The following is a 22,061-nucleotide window of genomic DNA, read 5'->3' on the forward strand; positions in this document are numbered from 1 at the left end:
GCTACTCAGCACACACACACACACACACACACACACACACACACACAAACCGAAGCAAGAGCGAACTCAAACCTTTTACCTACCCGCTGCTTTCATGGCCCCGCCTGGTCCACTGTTTAGCATAAATTTTACTGCACCACGAACATTTGACGTTTACGTTTGCCGTATGCCCCGTAAATCCTACTAATCAAATTTATTACCACCACACACACACACACACACCATACACACACTCGCACACACATTCGTTCGCTTACTCACTCTCAACGTGCGACCGACCGACCGACCGACCACAAGCTCATTTCTCCAACGAACCGTGGCTGAAGCTAACCTAACTAAGCCGTACCGCTGTGTACGCCGTAGCCAACTGACATGCTGCTGCTCTCAGACCCTGACTACGCTTCTAGCAGCCAGCGGCAATGCTGGACAAAGTGGACAAGCTGGACAAGCTGGACAGCTGAACAGCTGGCCACTCTTCAAATGCTCGGCAATATGAATATTAAATTTAATTAGAGCGACGGTAAACATAAATTCAGCCAGTCTGCCTTACCGTATCCACTGCCTGCAACAACACTAACAACGACAACAACAATAATACCAATAAAGAGAGCAACCGCCACAGAAGCAGCAGCAGCAGCAACAGCAACATCAGTCTGGCACCTATTCATTTTGGCAACAACCAGCTTGCTGGTTGCCTGCCTCCTGCCTGCTGCATCAATTCCACCTTTCTGCAGCCAAGAGCAATTTCGCTTTAGCCTTTAGGCCGTCGTGAAGAGACTGAAGTGTTTAACTGAATTTGAGATGGGTTTATTTTAGGTTAAAAAGTTATGAGTGTCCATCAAAAGTACAACAATACTTGAAACCTACTTTTGGACCGAGCTACCCGAAATTATGATTTCTATTTAGTATGGATATATGCACTTTAATCAGATGAATTGCTTTTTATGTAAGTGCATGAATTTTAATAAAATTATTGCACTTGTTTACTCTCTTAACTCAAATTATGAAAGCGCCATTCAGTATTTGTTTCAATGACGTTAAATTACCTGTAAAAGCATTCCATTTATATTTGAGTAAATAAGTGAATTAAATCTAAAGAGAATATTGATTTTAAATTTAAAATCATAAGTCCTTTTGTAAAAATGACTTAATATGCTAATCTTTCTGATGGAATGAATATTTCAACACTGGAGCAATGGCTTTTAAATTTGAAGCAAAGCTTGTATTGATCTGATTGAAGTAATTTTCGTAACTTTTTAATCTACTTTAAGTTCTGGAGCGAGCTCTCGCCCCACGTAAAAATAACCATCTGGAAATTTTAGAGACACTTTGACCCTACGTTAATATACACCATATCCCAAGAAATAATATACAATCAAATTAAATGTGCACTTTGCTGCTCGTGACGAGACTCCTCCCACCACACTCGAGAGGTGATGTTAATGAAATTAATGCCGAGTTATAGTCAACTTTTGAGCAGCTGACTTACTTTGTGGATTATGTTTAACTTTGCTTTGTATGGATATTCGAAAACTTTTACTACGCTGGTGTTTTTTACGAGTACATACTTTATGATGACCACTGAACAACACACATACCAATAAAAGAAAGAAAAAAAGCTTTTAGCTTCCGCAAAGGGTAATTTTTTAACGCACACCGCTTCGTTTCTCAGTCGGCGTGTCAACCATTTCAGGCTGCAAGAAGCAACGACGACCTTTGATAACCTCTGAATGAGCAGGCAGTTTAGCATTCAGTCTAAATAACAATTTAATTATGAGCATCCAGCAGTGTGCGACGACAATGCGACAGTCAAATTCAAGGACAAATTATGGCATCAACTTTATGCTTGCTACTCGTCCCTAGGCATGTGTGTGTGTGTGTGCTGTGTGTGTGTGTGTGTGTGTGTGTGTGTGTATGTGTCCTGTGCGTCCTGGCTGCGCCTTTGGGATAAGCTAAGAGCTCATTAATGTCACATTCATGGCAAGTCCATAAAAAGCATAAAGTGAGCCCAAAATTCTATCGGAGCACAGCAGACCAGGAACCCCAAAAGAGCTCACAAGCCATTTTAATACAGAATGCCCACACGCACACACACTTACAGACATTTAGTGCGGTGTGCCGATGTTTGGGGGTAATTAACAAAAATCCCCAAAAACCGGACGTAAAATAATTAAAATTAGCCAAGTATGCGATTGCCATTGGGGGGATCATGCTTTAAGGGTCGAATTATTTCAAAATATATCACCCCAATCGAGCACAATTTATTTAAGTGCCATATTTTGACAATATGCATTATTTGGAAATAAGCTTACCCCAAATGTGATTTGTTATGATGCATGCCCAAAAGTACTTCTGATGGCTGCTGATTCAAACGATATGTTAATATACAACACTTACTTTTAACTGTAACACAAAGGTTATTCAATATTAAATCGAATTATTTTGATTTAAGCTCGAGCATTGGGTTTATATATTCGGCATTGATAAGAAAATGAATGATAATCCATGCGATGCGACATCTCCTTCAGTTCGTTGTAAATTTCACGATTGAGAATAGAATATAAAAAATCAAGTTGCTTAAAATCTCTAACTAAATTTAATTGATTGTAAATCTTTTCACACTGCTTAATTTCCAGCAGCTTTTGATTTATTTTTATCTGGCGACAAATCTTTTCATCAACCGCTAATTTGTTATATTGGGAACAGTCAGCCCTAATTTATCAGCCATTTAAAACATTGTCCAATTTTGAGGTCTATCGCACAAATTTGGAACGGTTTGTTCTAATTAAGTTGCATTCGAATGCGGATGCAGTGGACAGCATCATTTCGCTAGTAATTATTGTCAACAAAAACACAATTTTATCTAAATCAATTCAATGAATGCCGATGGCCTATTCGAAAATGCAGGCGCTACAAAATACATCCCGCATGTGCGGCCAAAACATGCAGCTAAAAATAAACACACGCAGCGAGCCCGAACTCCCCTAAAAACAAACAGAGCAAACAATACATGCCAACTGGGGGGAGGGAGTGAGAGAGAGAGAGTGGAAAACGTTGTACAGACAGACACAGAGAGTGAGAGATACAGATGGAGATAAGAGAAACAGAAACTCAAATTAAATTAAAATCTTTCAGTTTCAATTACGAGTTTTTGTGCCACTTCAATTCCAACGTACAAAACACAAATTGCATTCAAAATGCATTAAAAGCAATTTGCACGGAAATTTGCATGAAAGTAAGCGCCGACGAGACAGTGAGACAGAGAGACAGAGACAGAGAGAGAGAGAGAGAGAGATAAACTGTGGAAGGGGCAATTGGGAAATGGATTTGGTGGAAGGCAACGAAATTATACGCTATCAATTATAATGGCAATGACAAAAAGCAAAGGCAACACATTGCGCACCAAGGTGAAGATGAAGAGTTGCAAATGACAACCAAGAGGGGTGGCAAAGGAGCGATGCGATGCAATGGCAAGGGGAGTGGTTGAAGGGGGGTGGTATGGACCCCGGGGACCGTTGCAACTCAGACAAATTGCAGGTTATATTGAAAATGCGCGCATGTGTTTTCGAAAACACTCAAATTGGAATGTGCATAACGAGGAGCATGCACAACGCTCAAATACCCTGCCAATAAAAACACTTTATTCAAATTTACACCTGACTTATATGCAAGCCTTAATAAATAAACAGAAACAGTTAAGAGTAACTTAAAGAACAACAATCATGTTGAACTCAGATAACAAACTGAAAAGAAACGAATAATGAAATGTTAAAACAAGATTAACCCAATAATTTTAATAATCAATAAGAATAAAAATTGAAAAGCAATATTAATTTAAATATTTTATTGCTTTTAACCATTCAATCTTTTCTTTTACTTTGTATAGGTGATTTTTAGTTATCCTTATGACAACTTAAAGCTGTCCAGCTTTCAAACGTCTGCAAATTGAATAAACCCCAAATATCTGGCTTTGAAAGCTGCATGTATGCAAAAGCAAACAGTTGTAAATAGAACGGGCGAGAGAAAGAGAAAGTGAGATTGAGGCAGAGAGGGTTAGATCATTTGCCTTTCGACTTATGCAATATAAACATAGCAACAGCAACAGCAACAGCAACAGATACAGATAAGGTTCGAAATGCATATGGCTGGGGGTTAACCAGTGTTGGTTCGCTTGGAATACGTCGCCCCCAACATCCAACCATATCGAATGGGCCTTCTGTGCCGAACAAAGCGACGCCGTTGGTGGTGCGACACGGACACGCTTCAAAGGTGCAAGCGATTGCACTCAAGGCGTCAACCGGGCGCAAATACCCAAGTCTCCGACTACCAACTGCTGCCAACTGCCGACATCCGACAGATCGACAGACAGAAAGGGCAGACAGATTGCAGTTGCAGTCAGCCGGCGCATGGCATGCTTCTGTTTACCAACACCACCACCACCACCACCAACAGCATCAGCATCAGCATCACCACCCCACTACAATAGTCTCCCATCATTTGCTGGCAAACAGACAACGACGACCACGTTGAAGGTGTTTGGGATTTTCAGTAATGTGTTGCACAGACGACGCTATTCAGTCTCATCCGACCGCCCAGCTCTTCATAGAGCATTGAGTTATTGCCTGCCGCATGCTACAAACTGCATATTGCATTTCGTTGCAAACCATGTGTTGGCCAAAACAGTTGCAAATGCTGACTGCGTAACAGCTTGAATATTTTGTCGAAGACCGTTTGGTCTTTAAAGAAGGAAAGAAGTTGGTTCCTTTTTTTTGGCCATTTCATAAATTTTAAGTAGTCAATGAAAGCGATAATTAAAATAGGTTAAATAAAGTATTATTTTGGGATTTAGGCATTCTGATAAGCGCTTTGATACATCATTTGTGGTCATCGTTAACGGCCTTCTATCCAAAAACTTATGCTCAATTGTTCTCTATCATAATAAAATATCCAAATTAATTGTTTAATGAATTTATAATATTTACTATGCCATATTTTTACAGATAAACGGATTACACATCCATCAATGCAATAAATTAGATTAAGTGCATATATTTTTCATCTGAATTCGCAGCAAGCATGCAAATATTTTTTTAAACATATTTTTCTGCTGCTGATTAAGTGGTTCTCAAAATATAAAACAAACCGAAGTTAAGCAAAATCAACTTCAAAACTTTTGCCATTGTTCAACTTTTTTTTCTTTTTCTTTTTTGTATACCCCAAACTAACCAGATTTGTGCGCAACATAATCAGTTAACTGGAGCATGAAATTAGCAATTTTATTGATACGCTGCGAAAAAGGCATTGTTTCATCGGCAGAGAAAAGTGAGTTATTTGCTTGAGTTGAGCACGCTGAAGTAGTAGTAACAGAAAGTTTTTAAGCTAAGCTTTACCACGGATAATTCTCGAGCCCATTAATAGTAGTATCTGGCAGAATGTAAAAATACACTTCGATTGATTAACGAATCGACATTCATGCATAATTTGCAAATATTTTCATTATTTTCTTCTTTTTTTTTTTTTTGGACGAATCACTGACAGAAATTTGTGTTTTGTTATTCATACTCGCATAAGCCGAAATGCATTTTTTCATTATTTTAAAAGGGGATTACAAAACATTTGTGGGTCGCTTGTTGTTCACAAAAAAACTATAATATATATATATATATATATATATATGTATAAGTATATATATATATATATATAACATGAAAATGCCTCCCAGTTATATTGAATTAAAAAATAAAGCGAAAACCACCCCAAGCGTATCCAACAAACCATTTGGGTTAGGCACAGAGCCACAAGCATAGTTATATACATATGTATGTTCTCTCTAAACCACCCATCCCCTCCTAAGTGCCACCCACCCTCTATGAAAAATGCAACTCCGCAGCAAAATACAACTTTTTGCTGCTAAGTATTATGTATTTCATTTTGGCATTGCCGCAAACACTCCAAATGCATTTGCCCCATCCCCAAATGTTTTACGGTTTCTAAAGCTGAAGCTGGGACTCGGATAGAAATGTTGTTGTTGTTCTTGTGTGTGTGTGTGTGTGTGTGTGTGTGTGTAAGTGTGTCTGCTCGAATGGGGGGATAGCTCAGCCGGAAGCGTAGATTTTTAATGTACGCTGGCTGCTTGAGAGGAGTTCGCCTTCGCCAATGCGAATTTAGACACATGTTACTCGCTGTTGCCATGCCCACTGGGGGGAGGGCGGTGGTGTTTGGGCGTGCTCCACATATCAAACGTCAACATGAACAGAGTTCTGCCGTGATGCAAGCATTCATGTAAGCGAGTTTCATTTCTTTCTGTTTATTTTTGTTTTCTTTATGTTTTGTCCATTACCTAAAAGAAACTGCATCGAAAAACAAAGACACAAAGACAAAATTCTGGAATTAAATAAGACTAATTAAGTTAAAAATTCCCAACAGAAATGGGTAGCTTCTAATTTCAGTATTTAACGATTTCTGTGCTGTAATCAAGAGATATATAAACAAAACTTGAAGTAAGTGTATATATATATGGAATAAATGTCTCTCGCAGCTCATTTAAATTCTTTTCATTTTTCAAATTATTCTTTAATATTGGGGAAAGTCATGCGGCCTTTCTTCAAGGTATCTTCTAGTCGAACTTTCTCACCACTTGGGAACATACCCAATTTGGTGCTCTTAAATTATTTTTGGCACCACTTTCAGTTCAAAACTAAATCTGCGACGCAGTGCAGAAGAATATGTATATTTTGAAACGAAGTCGACAGAGAACTTAATCCCAGTGTTGAAGGAATGCGATGACAAATAGTCATCCTGTCAAGTTGTACGCCTGGCTGACAGTCAGACGAACTTCCGAACATATGTAACAATTGCCTGGGGCAAGTTAAAGGAGCGAAACTGCCACTAACCGTGGAGGCACACGTACAAGCGAGATTTTGCCTGCCACTGTCTGCAAATGCGGCAGACACATCGGATGCGTCTCTGCTGCATCCTCAGCTGTCGCCTTAGTGCACCGCTTTGTATCTCTCTTGCAAAATGGGCGCAACCTGGTAAAGATATACCACCGTCATTTACATGTGCCCGGCCCTAAAAGCAGAGACGTATATCTGTAATCGTCGGATATAAATGTATCTTTTTGGTTGTGTCTGTGTGTCGCATGCAACGTCTCAAAAACACTTCCATGGCGCCTCTCGCAACACGCCAAGATTGTCTGCGTGTATGTGTATGTGTGTATGTGTGTGTGTGTGTGTGTGTGTGTGTGTGTATGTGTGTGTGTGTGTGTGTGTGTGTGTGTGTGTGTGTGTATAAGTGTGTTTACACTCACAACATTTCGTTTCATAGCAATGCGGTTGCTCTCGCTGCGGGCACTCATCGTTAAAGTTTTAAGTAAAGTGTAATTAGTCTTTTATGTGGCATGTGAGCCACACTTTTTGCACCCCTTACCCATTAAAAAAAAGGGTATTATACCCATTAAAAGTGATTATCACGAAGTTTTAAAAATGTAATTTACAGACTAGCGACATCTCCAAACCCCATTAAGCAAATGTACTCTCAGTGACTATACAACCCAGAGAGCTGAAACTTATGATAATACCAGAGTTATGTGCGGGGCATCTGCTAGTCGTTCACTTTCGACTACATCCACAATACTTTGGTAACTCCTTGTTGCTTGTTACTAATTTAAACGTCTTTGTAATTCGAGATCCGTGCTTAAATTATAGATGTCTGGAATGATTAAAGCTGAAACTTGAGAAGCAACCTAAATTATTTATCCATTAGTGGGAATAGTTGGAAACCATAAGAACAACTTCGATTAGATTAGATCAAAAGCTATCGATTTACAACAGTTTACTCAACTTTCAACTCATTCCCCAAGAAAACCAGTCCACATTGATTATGAACATCAATAACTATCTAACTCATCATTTCTCTATGTTATTGCCTTCTCAACTTGTATCCATTACACAACGCCAGCTAAAGGTTAAGTTATATTGTAGACATTCCACATTACGAATCTGAGATATCAACATTTTCGTTTTCATTTTAGTTACCGCTTGCAACTTCTACAGCAATTGAATTCAATTACTTAACGTAAATTGTGTGTCAAATTTCACAGAGAGAGAGACCAGCCAAGATCCGAAGACAAATATAGATATCATATTCGTATACACTGTCAATGTTTGGCGATGATGAGTATATTAATGTTCATAAAATTGTTACTATTCGGAAAGGTCTAAAATATTTTAAATAAAACGGATTCAAAATATATTGCAAAATTAAAAGAATATTAAAAAAAAAAAAACAAATTATCTGGCCTAAAGTGAGATTAACTTTAACTTTATAATTAGCAGATCAAATTATTCAATCCAACCCATCCAAGCTTAAACTGGTTGAAGAGTAATTTAATTAGCAATCAAGTCATAAAAGTTGTGTTATGCATATATTCATATTTTTAGGTACTTTATGCTGTCATCTGTAATCAAATTAAGCATGTTTTCTTGAATGCTTAATCCATTTGTAGGCTTTTTTATTACTATGATGCAATACAGTGTCTCAGAGTCGTTGGATTGCTTCCACTTTTATTCAATTGGGAATGCGATCAATGTGTGCACATCTGAGAGAAGTTGTTGTCGTGTCAGATGAGTTCGCTGTAATCGTCACATGTGCTCCAGTTGAGACAGTCACACGATGAGCAAAGACAAAAGCCAAACGGAAGATAGTTTCTGTTCTCGTCGTATCTTTTGGGAAACAGTAAGTCGACAATGTAGCACAAAAGTCAAATGGCATTGCAGTCAACAAATGCGCTTAAGAAAACTGTCAATAAACTTTAATTTTCGCTTCATTGCACTTGCAATGTGTATCTACAAGATACTTCACACACACTCACACATATATATATATATATATATATATGTATGTTTCTATCTATCTAAATGCACCCACAATGCATCTGTGCAACATACAACTTTTGCTGGTAATTATTTATACAGCGCACACACCCGCATCGAATTCCCACATGGGATGCGCCATAAATTGAAATACACTGTGACGGACTGGAAAATGTATGTGGAGTTGGAGCTGTTAGCTGCTGGGGCCGTATCTGATGTGAAGTTGGTGTGAAAAATGGTAAGCATCCATAATCTAATTTAATCATTATTACAGTTGTCTGCACTAAGTGACGTCACATTGCATGCCGCAGTGAAAAACAGAGAGAGAAGGAGAGAGAGAGATGGCAACCAAAAAAAAAAAAAAAATAAAGAAGAAGAAAGAAAACCTGTCAGCAAAATGGGAAAAGTGTATTATTGTGTAAGAAAAATCGCCTGGTACTTGACTTTGCCCACCAGCACCAGCAGCAGCAGCAACAGTAATGGCAACAGCAACAGCAATGGCAAAAACAAAAACAACTATTTCATGCTACTTGCATGCGACTTTTGTTTTTGTCAGCCACACACCATTGCCAATGCTTAACTGCTGTCGCTGTTGCCGTTGTTCCTGTTGTTGCCGTTGTCATTGTCGTTGTCCTTGTGCTTATTGTGCCACGTTGCACAGCTCGGCTTTCCTGTGTCTGAAGTTAAGTGCAACTCTAACATTGTGCACCAGAGATAGCACAGAATTCCATTGTTATGCTGACTGCTTGAAAGACTTAATTCAGCATTCGCTCTCGTTCTCGCACACACACACACACACACACACACCATTGGGGGGCAAAGCTGAAGTAGCCTGAACCCTCAACTGTTGACCAACCCTCTCACAACCAAAAAAAAAAAAAAAAAAAAATGAAAAAAGAAAGAAAACCCCGCCCCAGTTGAACTAAGCGTCTCTATTACGCAGCATGGTGTTTTGTTGAACTAGTTGTTGTTGCCACATTTAACGCAAATGGCGACAACAGTCAGTGCAGAAAAGCACGCACCCCAAAACTCAGCTACCAGGATGCCAGCTACTGTTTACTCCTGCTACTACTGCCGCTGGTTTAGTCAACTTTTCATGATGTCCGAAATGCCACAAAAAGCGCTCCGCTACGTGCACTGAAATGAAAGATCCGACCAAACTTTAACTTGATAAGCTGCTAAAATAAATTGCAGCACAAGGTGAAGTTTTGCCAAAAGGTCAAACATCCACATAATGCGATGTGATGCGATGCGATGCGATGCGTTGGACAATGCACATTTGAAAAGTGGTTTAGCTTCTCACCTATGAAATGCAACACGACACCTCAAACTCAACTGCTTAGTTATAGCAGCAACAAAAAAAAAAAGAATGAATGATAAAATAATCATTCTTTTTGGTTGTAATTATATTCTCATACCAAAGTAATGCGTTATTTTCCTTTTTTTTCCAAATCAACACGCGAATTAGTTATTCTATTTGACTGTTAATTAAAATCTTTACATACATAGAAATAATAATTTAATGAACATTAATTATTTGAAAAAATATTTAATTACTTTTACTATACTTGTTCATAGTTAATAAGCCTTAAATCATTCACTGTTTTACGTACCTATAAAGAGAGAAAACAAAAGCAATTGATTAGAACAGGTTAAATGAGGTTAAGCAGGTTTATTGAAATTGAAAAGAATGCCCGAATAGAACAGGCAGATGGAGTTCGTCATTAGGAAAGAACGTAGGAAAATAAAACCCATTTCAAAAATCACTGCGATAGGACAATTAAATGATTCCGAGCGTTGTGGCACACGCCCCATTGCCGACACTCAATGAGAGTGAGAGCCCAGCCCGGGCTCGTAAACCCTATAATTTACCACACAATGGGGTGCACAATAAAAAGAGCTACAATAAACGCAAGGCAAGGCAAAGCAAGGTAACAAGGTAACATCAATTGTATGCTATAATTACGCGTAAGTATTCTCCAGAAAGAGGTAAGGAATCAATTATGCACATTGAGTGAACGCGGCTGTTTACATAAATTGATTGCCTCAGCGACCATAAATAACGAAGCCAACCAACAACCAACAGCAGTCAACGGACGGAGAACTGAGAAAAAAACGACAACCACGCGACGTTGACCTCGACCCTAGCGCCTAGACTGACCCGACTTTGCGATGGGGAACAGAGCCAACGCCTACGCTTAGACGACGCCGTCCATAATAAGCTGTCTAGCAATTTACGCATCATTAAGCAAGACAAATTAAAACAAGAGCATCAACACACACACACGCACAACAAATGCCATTGCAGTCAGACCAATAATAAAACCATAATAACAACAGTAAAAGAAAGAAGAAACAATAAGCTTGTTTAGGAGTGCCGTAGATGGAATACCCTAACACTTATACACTATATATATATATATGTATAACAGCTGCATAATAAATATTATTTCATTCGCAATCAATCTGGTCAAATGAGAAAAAAGCTGTTCAATTTTGTGTAAAACATGCGTCTTTTTATGCGTTACAGGCACGATCGAAACATTATAATACCCTTCGCAAGGCGCTGCAGTAATTAACTTAATTAGCAGTCTAATATAATAATGTAAGGAATATGGACAGGATCCGTCGGAGTTCTATAACGATGCAAATGACCAGACAGTGCGGGGGTCAATGTGGAAACACTTTCGAACATTACAAATGTGCAGGAATTGCTAAGAAATCCTGTCTTAGCTGTGATATTATTAAATACACATAATCACTAAGGTGGAGAAACGAATAGCATTTATAGAAATTTTGTATTATACTTAAAAAAAACTCCATTGTATGAAGTTCTTTCGATCAGAGTTAAATTTAAACGATAAGCTTCTTATAATTAATCCATATCCATAAAAGCGGACACTTTAATTAATACGCACTTAGGAACTCTAACTAAATTTAGTAATATTTGTCATTCAATTTGAATATTACTATTTATATATTGAATATATTTTTTAAAAAATGCCATAAAGTAAAATGCATAATTCTAATCTATTTAACTTTATGTTTTGTTTTATTTGAATTTAGTAACTTTGTACGCAGCAAATCCCATTAGGCAGCTCAGTGGACGATTAATGTAAGCGCCTTTTCTCACACACGATTGCCACACACACACACATAAGCACACACACAGACACACACATAAGCACACACACATACACACTTAGTAGCTGTATGTTATTGTGTGTATGAGTCCAATGTTTACATGCCTAATTATGATTTATTTGCACAAGCTTTTTCTCAACTGCATCTGGCAAGCGAAGAAGGCAACTGGGAAACTGTAGAAGCTTCTCTCACTCACTCTCTCTCTCTCTCTCTCTCTCACTCTCTCTCTCTCTCTCACACACTTTATGTAGCTCGCTCTATCTAAATCTCCCTCAGCTAGACTCTTCCACCACAATCGCTCTGTGGGTGGGTGTGCTTTGAGCAGTCGAGTCACATAGGCAAACGCATGGCTGCCACAAGTCTTTGGCAAAGAGGCCTTGTCTTGCCGCTGCCACTGCCGCTGCCGTTGCCGCTGCCGTTGCCTTTGCATTTGGTTTTAGTTGAGTTTTGCCTTGCCTTGCCTTATGTGCGGGGGACGACAAAGGCTAATGTCCCATGGTCGGCTTTATGTTTATCTAAGTTAATTACAGCAAAACATTTTTAGGGTCGGCCCGTGCAGCTGTGTGCAGCTGAAAAGGCTGCTTTTCAGGCGTCCATCTACCACTTTATAGCTGGGTGTGTGAGTGGTGTGTGTTGTGCGTGTGTGTTGTGCGTGTGCATTTATATATATATCGTACATGCGTGTGTGTGTGTGTCTGTTGGTGTTTACGCATGTTCGGGCGCGGACAGTTCCGCTGATTAATTGCTGTTAAACACACACAAGCCAAGCCGACATTATTCAACCGCTGTCCCGCTTGCCCTCTACACACATTGCACAAGCGTGCGTATGTAAAATTAAGTCAAATACATACAGACATAAATATTCATATTTATATAGTTTAAATATATATATATATATATTTATATATAAGTGCATGGCTTCAATTGAAATATAATACATAACAGTTAGTTAATTGTACACTTGAATGCGGTCAATTAGTGTGTTTCATGCATGAGGCATTCAGAAATAAAATGAAGAAATTGAATAAGTGTTGATTACTCGATTTAGTCTTTTAATAAATACAATTTTCTATAAATATAAAAAAACGTTTTTCTTTTGTATAATTTATATAATTTTTAGAAACATATTTGATTGTCAATAAAATTGCTTATTTGATGCTATCGATTGTACAGTTTTGCCTAAATTAGATGCTATGGAAAGTTACTTCAAATAGTCTGACATTAATTGGCAGAAACAAAATTATATATATGTATATGTATATGAAGCATTGTAATAAGTAGATTATATGTTTGTCTTACCATCGATTGGGAATAAAACATATTTCCAACCCAACTCAATTGTAGCACGTTGTTAACACAATTCAAGCAAATTGTATTTGTTCAACTCGCATTAATGCATATCAGAGACGTAAATGACAGTCGAACGTTGCTCCGGCGAAAGGACAATCAACACAAACTATACATATAATGGATTGCCTCTTTATTTGGCTCACATTAATCATAATCGATCAATCATCAATCGATACACAAATGAACCGCTGAACTCTCGCAGTGGCACAAAAATCAAGCAGCTGCGTAACGAAAAAAATAAAACAAAAAAAAAAACAACAAAAAAAAAAAAAACAACAAACAAACAAACCACACTGATAGACAAATAAAATAAATAAATAATAATAACCTCATTTCTTTAGCGATTCAATTGTTTAATTGAATATCGAAAGGCAGCTGCTAGCAATGGGTGAAAATGTTCCAGCATTTAAGGTTGAGAAAGCGAAGCGTTTTTGGGTTTGACATTCATGTTAAAATTATACCCTAAAAACATTGTTATTTTTAGTCACAACTACTTCTACCACTACCCATAAAATTGTCTATTTTCAATTGTGATGTTTGATGACCTCTAGCTTCGTGAAAACCTTTTTGATAATAGTTTGAGTTTTATAGACATAGCTGTTATCTACATTGTTATCAGCGTCTAATTTGTGCCCTCCAACCTTTCTCTCTGATAAGGGCGGGTTTTTTGGGGTTGATTTTGGTGGGGAGGCAAACGGCGCCGTCGACAATTTGTCTGTCGGCGCCATCTTCAATGTTTTTTTGGCTTGAATTGCCCTGCACTCGAGTTGGTTGAATAAAAAGGCCACATTCAAATGCAAGTTGAGGCAACGCCTGAATAATTTTCGATTTTCTCTCTCGCGATGCGGATTGATTGACGGACTGACTGACGGACAGACGGACGTGCCTGGCACGGCCTGTCGCAGACATAGTGGCTGACTAGTCTCTCGTCCAGCAGCATGACTTCAATTGTTTGCTAGTTTGTTAGTTGCCTGAGCGATAAGTATCTGCAGCAACTGCAGCAGCAGCAGCAGCAGTAGCAGCAGCAGCAGCAGCAGTTGAAAGGAAGGTCTGGACCTCAGCTGCCTGCTTCCTCAATGAATAAAGAAACAAACAAACAAACAAACAAGAATTTTCTACGCTTGACTGCATGTTTGCATGAATGAATGACTGAATGAATGAACGAGTATGAGTGCGAGTGCGAGTGCGAGTGCGAGTGTGGGTGAGTGGAAATGAATGACTAGCTGTTTGGTGCAAATGGTTGAATGAATTGTCGGTGGGTTGTATAAATCAACTTGGCGTTTATCTCAAAGCAAATAAGTCAACAGTGAAGACGGATAGCGAATGCAACTGTGTTTGTGTATTCCATTGTCGATGCCAATGCGGCGTCTTGCCAATGTGCGGGGGGATGGCAAGGGTTTGGAGTTTGGGCGTAGTCTGGTCTGGGCTGCTGCTGCTGCTGCTTCTGCTGCTTCTGCTGCTGTGTGTGGTGTCCGCTGTTGATGACATGTGCGATTTAGTTGCGTTTTCGCTCTAGCTGCTCCAGCGCGAACTTTAACCCGGCGGCTGATTGAAGTTGTGGACCGAGACAAAGTGAGAGACTGGCTGGAGCCAAGACTTGCTAACAATGACTAATTCCATACACATGTTAAACAAGTCAACACACACTTAGTACGAATGCGAAACTAACGGATACCGAGCAATCAGAAAGCTTTGAATATATATTTCTTTCTAGAAATGAATAGTATTAAAAGAGTTTTAAGATCTCCAATAATGCAATAGTCAACTATCTAAATAGGGCATGTAGATTACACAACATTTTCCCTTAATGGTTCTCCCAACTTTGCAGTCTGTTTTCCATCTTTTGCTAATTTTGCAATAATCTCCTATTTTATTCGATCACTTTTGATTGTAGCTTTTAATAATTAAATCATGTTATTCATAATATTCGTTGCTCTTTTCAACGTTGACAAGTTTGTCATGCTGTTAAAATATAAAAATCAATCCAAAATACGCATAATTAAATGCTATACAAATACTAAATTGTTTGTGGAGCTCTTGCCGCAATTTCGCATTTGTGCCTAGCCGATGTTTGCTTGGGGATATCTGCAAAATGGGGCGACACAAGGCTCAAGTGAAGAGCACAACAAAAATACAACAAACACACACACAGACACCCGCAAGTCAAAGCGCAGACAGTCGGATGCGGATACGGATGCATAATGTATCTACAAGTATTTGCAGCAATTTGACAGCTTATATTGTATAATTGAAATGTGATGATTCAGGTGCACACGGCTGAGTGCTTCGTCAGCTGCCGAATTATCTCGGTACAGTGGTATTATAAGCATGTATATATATCTGTGGTTGCAAAACTCACTGGCACTTCAGCAGCTGATATGCATATCCTATGCAGAGACAGAGACAGAGACAGTTTAATATCTTGCAGTTGCACATTTTAGTGACTATGGGTACGATACTCTGGGCCAAAACAGTGCAACAGTAATTCATCAATTAAACTCAGCCCTTATGAAATCAACCAAAATGCAAATGCAGCCAAGTTTTCGAGGTCAGTTGAGGCTTTTAGTTGCCGTCGATGCTACTGTTAGCCCATTCCATCGAACTGCATCGAATTTGCGGCTTTGGCAATTTGGCAGCAAACTAATCGATGGCTCAACATTTGCCCAGACACAAAGCGAGCAAACCCTACGGATTCGATACTAACTGCTAACTGCAAACATGCAAACATTCACGTACGTCATAAATGATGCACATTGCATCTCATGCTTTGCGTTCATTTGGCAACCCTTTACTCCTCATCGTTCTCTTGTTCCTGCTACTTGTACTCTCTCTCTCGCTCTCTCTCTCCATCTCTGTCACTCTGTATCCTTGGATACGGTCGGACGGCAGCTTACTTTGTGGCCAGTGTTCGTTTGTGCCGCTCTTAATGCGTTTTTGCATTTGCATTTGCATTAAAAGCGCTGGCACAAGTCCCAGCACAGGCCTAAAATCAGGCACAATGGGCAATAAATCCAAATTCTTTTTTTTTCATTTTTAAAAAGTGACAGAAAGCTCGATGTACGAATTAATAGTTGGTTAGAAATTAAAAGTAGAAAATATAAATCTTCGAGAGTTGCAATTCAAGTACAATTGTCATTATAAAGACTCGCCGCAAATTTGTTAGACTTTGGCCCACTGTGCCGTGCCTTGCCACTCTGACAATTTTGCACACGCACACACATTGAAGAGGCGCCTCGCTCTGCACCACATTGCTTATTTAATGAGATTAACGTCCAAAGACAAACGTCATGTGCATGTTAACAGTAGCACGGACGGACGATCCTTAGCCACAGCAAAGTATCTCTCCTGGATGCGGACCGTTGCGGTTCGCCATGGTCAAGTCTGGTTGAGCTGCTGAGCTTGGACAGTTGGCAGCTGTGCAGACTGTGCACCTTCTGCGTTTGCTGCTTTTGTCAATTGTGCTGCCATAAAAGGCAGAAGGCGGCACATTAAAATTCTAAAATGCTTTTGCCTGCCTACCGCACCATAAACGGATGGGTCAGTAGCAAGACCAGGAGCAGAAACAGAAGCCGCACATCCACAGACAAAATGTCAGCGCTTTGTATTTGTTTTTTTTTTTTTTTTTCCTTTCATTTTGGGCATACTGAGAAGACGCATCGCGTCGTTGGCCAACTTCAAAGTGGCCGAAGGCCATAACGATGCCCAAGATAATGTGGCTTTTGGCTGTGTCATTGCAGCAGGCTCTTAGCGAGCGGCCCTCAGCGCGAAAAGACATTTGGATGCAGCTGCACCGCCAAAGGGCGGCAAGGACCCGTAAAAAAAAAGAAGCAGAAGCAAAAGCAACAAACAGCCTTGACCGCCCCGAAGAGGTGAAAAGTGAAAAGCTGTCACCAGCGATGGCTGTCAAATACTATATACATGAAAAGCATTCATCCATAAAAGCTAACGAGCTGTGAGTTATGAAAGCGCCCGTTGCCTTCTGTACATGTTAAGCGATTTTCTTTTCTTTTTTTTTTTTTTTGTGGATGTTCTTAATGTTTTTAGCTGTTAACGGTTCAAGATATAACCAACGAACTAACGACTGTATTTTATGATTTTAAATGGTGATTTTGCCAAAGCTAAATTGCATTGCATTTGAAAGGCTTTGAAAGGTTCGCATAATTAAAAATAATGGGTGTAGAAAATGAAATACAAATATTTGTCCAATCCATGTTTTATTTAGAGTTTTTAAGCGATCAAAATTAAGCTATAGCAATAATGTTTGATAAAAACAAAATATTTAAAGTTCTGGTAAATCTTATAATTAATGTTCATCAAACATAATTGGTAAATCAGTTTTGTAAGCTTAAATACACAGAATTTGCTATATGATCTAAGTATATCAAATGATGAACTAACAATTTTCAACTAAGTATTTGAAATTAAATTGAAACATGATAAAAGGCTTGGAAATGTTATAATAAGAGTTTGTATGCTGTTGTCGACCCCGTTTCTGGCCGCAAACAAACAAACTCAATTACTAAAACAACCATTCTTTTATAATGCCACCCACTGGGCTTAAAGCAGCGCCAAATGGCATCCTCGCATTACCAACGCGCACTGCAAATTGTTAAACGTTTTCCATGAAGTGCTTTTGGCTGGGACTAAGAGCATTTCATTAACAGCGGTCCAGGACATAAGCCCGCAAATTAATGTAATGACACATACACACACACTCACACACCCACAACCTGACGCACAACCAGACACACACACACACACAAACACACACATACACATAGTGGTGACAAACACTCGGACCGTACGACATTCTAAGCGGCTTAGGTCAAAGCTCGTAAATGACTTTTAAATCTAATCTGCTTTAAACCTAGATACTAACCAGAAGGTAGCCCGCCCAGCAACATACAGCAGCAACTGGCGTCCCTTCAGAAATCATCAGTCACACACACACACACAGCCAGACACACACAGACATCGACACAGACACAGACACAGACACACTTGTGGCGGCCATATTGAAAAGCTTAGCTGATTTGCCGATTGTCACTGCGACATGCGTACCAATAATTCATCAAAACAGACGGCGCCTCCTGGGCTCAAGTGAAAGATTTCGCAACGCGTTAGCGTTACCATGTTCCGAGACGATTTTGAAGGCCTTCGACGTGGCGGCAAATTGCGTTGCCAGGACTTCCCCTTGCCCATTTCCGCCCCGCCCCGCCACGCCACGCCCTGCCTCTCTTCCCTTTTGACAGTGTGCCAGTTGCAGAGCTCTTGGCGCGGTTTCACGTCGTCGCCGCAAAAACAACGCCTGACTGACAATGATGAATAAAAGGCGATAAATCTGGGCAGCTAAAAAAAACAGACACACACACACAAACCAACAAAACCATAAACAACAGTGGGAATGATCTAGTTTAGAGAGTTTGCGACTATGAGATGCTCTTTAAAAAGTTGAAAAGTTGCCATAAAACTTGTCTAATTAATCAGAATCATGATGATATTTTACAGATTTAAAAAAAATGGATTGTTCGATGGGGAAAAAAACCAAATAAATTGTATATCTAAAATAAAATATAATTAACAATTGTTATACCGTCAGCAAGTTGAGAAGCTGCTAAAAAGCTTCGTTAACTAATCACCATGATGATATATCAGCGAAGGGAAACCATGGATTGTTAGATGGAAAGCATTAACAACGACTCTCAGTATGCACTTGTTATCATATTGGTAAAAGTCCGAGCCTTAACTATTTACTTATACTGCATATACACGGTAATTATACCCAATTTTACATATCTTATAGGCATAGGGTATACAGAATGAAACAAAGCGTATCAGACAACGGCAAAAATGAAGACTATAGAAACACTGCGACGGATTTGCACCAAGCCAAAACAGAAGGTGAAAGAGAGAGAGAGAGGAAATGGCAACGAGAACGGGACGGAAGTTGGCAAGACGGAAGACATTTGTTTCAAGCCCAGCTGCTAGGCTGACACTAGTCACTGCTTTTGGGGCAAGGCATATAGCGAAGGCGGGGAGAGCGGAGGCTGGGGTATTAAGGAGGTAAGGGAGATGGCATGGTTAGGCGACCTGATGACGTGCACTGATTTGTACAAAGTGAGCAGCATGCGTGGGCTGATGCCAGCCGTTGATGTTGATGGCTGCGATGCTATGCCGATGACGATGACGATGACGACTTTGGCAGCGAGGGTTGATCCAACAATTTTTGCTAACTGACGCATTAAGTTTTGGGTTATGATGTTATGCACATGCCACACGACTGTGAGCATGATGAATGATGCCACAACAGATGAATATTTCAAATCAAGTGGAGTGAGACTTTTGGCTAAGGGTTGCCGCCTGCTTATGACATTATTTTCACAAATTTTTAAAGGGAAAGTGTCAGCTGTACATTTTTGTCATTGTCATTTAAATGTGAGCAACTATTTTAACTATTTAAACAAATATATACCCAAGACGTGCTCAACAATCTTAGCTGTCTCGACCAAAAGTGATTTTTAAGTGAGTTATTATCAATGCAATAAAGAAACTTCAGTAATTTGTTTTTATTCTCTGATACATTTCAAATCCCATCCCGATTCATTAACATCATTCGTCAAAGTAACAAAAAACTAGCTTTGATGATCAGCTTTTTTTTTTGCGAATACTTCACATGAAGCCAGTATTTAATATTTTGTTGAGGCTTTTGTAAAAAGCATTTTATGTAAATTTTTAAATTTTAAGAGGAAATGTTGCACAATCAGCACTTAGCCACAACATCTGAAGAAATACACTCAACTTAGGATCATCAACAAGGCGTCTATCGTGAAATGCCCATCTCCCAGCACACAAATCATTTGCACGCGAAGTGTGGCCTATCAGTAGACCAGCAACAACAATAACAGCACTTACAACAATGAAGGGGAGGGGGGACTACAATGACGTTGGTGTTGAACAGGCAATCGTTAGGCGAACACGTGAGCACCAGAGAATGACAACAACAACAATATGTACAACAACAATATGTACAACAACTCTAGGCCAGCTAATGTTGATGCCCCAAAGGAGAAACTGGACAAAAAGTCAGAGGAATCGAAGGAGCAAGACTCTGTGACGTGGGCGCCATTGGTGCAGATCATTAGCGTTGCTGCCACTAAGAGTGACACAAACGAGATGGCAATGACAATATTCGCCCAGAGGGACTGGGATACAGATAAATAGATATAGAACAAGAGAGAGAGAGAGAGAGAGAGAGTCGGCTAAACTTTGGACTTTTGCCCCCGGCAGTTGGCAGTTGGCAGTTGGCTGAACTCAAAGTAAAAGTAGCCAAACAACGAGCTGAAGCTGCTTCGCTGGCTGTCCTTTTTTTTTTTTTGTGTCAAAGACAAAAGGCTGATTTATGTTTTATGGTCAACAATAAAAATGTTATGGCTGCCGTCAAGTGTTTATTATTTTAATGTGAGCACTGTAAACGCCTCCGACGCAAAAAATAACCCATTAACTAGCCGCCAGCTTTTAACTGGTCCAATCAGTCGAGTCGATGTCAGCGATAGCCCAATAAAAAGCAGCACGCGTGGGCCAAAATTGTGTATGGCTTGAATACAGCAATTGAAAGCGCTTCTGGATGGGGACCCCCCTTTTACTGCCGTGTTGGCATGATTACCACCACTGCTGGCTTGAACACTGACCACAAAATACACACATGCACACAGTGGTATTAATGGGTCCCAATTGACCGTGAATATTGCTGCATTTCAGTTGAATTTATAGGGTTCACTGTTTTGTTGGAGTATTAAAAATGTCCGAAGCGAGTCGAATTCAAATTGCATTAGTTTAGTGTTTCCAAAATGCAAATATCAAACTTTATAAATCGATGGAGAACAAAGTTAGCTGTTGCTTTTATAGCATGTTTGTGATGCAGCTCAAAACCTGATTTGCTATAAAAATACAAATAAAATAATAAAATTCTAATAATTGTGGGGAGTTTATAAACTTTCAACAATTGTCACAATTCCAATTGTTTCATTATTAATCACATACATATACGCATATATAGACGCCATGACTGACCACAAATGCTAAAGTTATTAGAATTGAGTTGTCAACTTCAACTCAACTAGAGCATATTGCTAATTGCATGTTTGTAAATTTCAAACCAATTACTTTAAGATGTGTTCATATTCATAGATTATTTAAGTACATACATAAACCAGCAGATAAGCTGAGCACAAATGATGACTGCCTGGTACTTATCTGAAGCTGACTTCAAATTGTGAATTGGCCTCACTCCCATTCATTAAGGCTCTTGATGGCAGATAGTTAAACAGACACACACACACACACACACACACGCATACTCATTAAAATCTTTACCTGCTGCATCAACAATAACAATAACAAAAACAACAAAAAACAAAAACATCGACAGCTGTTGAGCAACTAATTTTCCTGTTAATTAATTTAATTAGAACATTTTCCCCACATTTTCAGCAAACGTAAAAAGCAAGACGAGGCAAACGTGCCGCCGCGTTGCAAGTGGCATCTTAACCCTGAGCCAAAAAATAGTAGTGCTGAAAGCAGGAGAGGGATGATAACAATGCCAACCCGCTATCAAAATGTAAATGTACATAGTAAAACAAAAAGTGTAATGTAAAAATAAAAAATGAAAATGATTTTTTAGTTGATATTTATTAA

The 22,061-nt window shown here is 39.2% G+C and overlaps 1 protein-coding gene across 4 annotated transcripts in view; it reads right to left on the reverse strand.

The window, feature by feature from the left end:
- The window catches only part of LOC6562687 (semaphorin-1A), a 144,577-nt gene that overhangs the window by 114,094 nt on the left and 8,422 nt on the right, over positions 1-22,061 (reverse strand). The gene's annotated exons all lie outside the window — the stretch shown is intronic.

This window comes from Drosophila grimshawi, unplaced genomic scaffold (genome assembly GCF_018153295.1).
Source record: "Drosophila grimshawi isolate 15287-2541.00 unplaced genomic scaffold, ASM1815329v1 contig_1377, whole genome shotgun sequence".
Classification (NCBI taxonomy): domain Eukaryota; kingdom Metazoa; phylum Arthropoda; class Insecta; order Diptera; family Drosophilidae; genus Drosophila; species Drosophila grimshawi.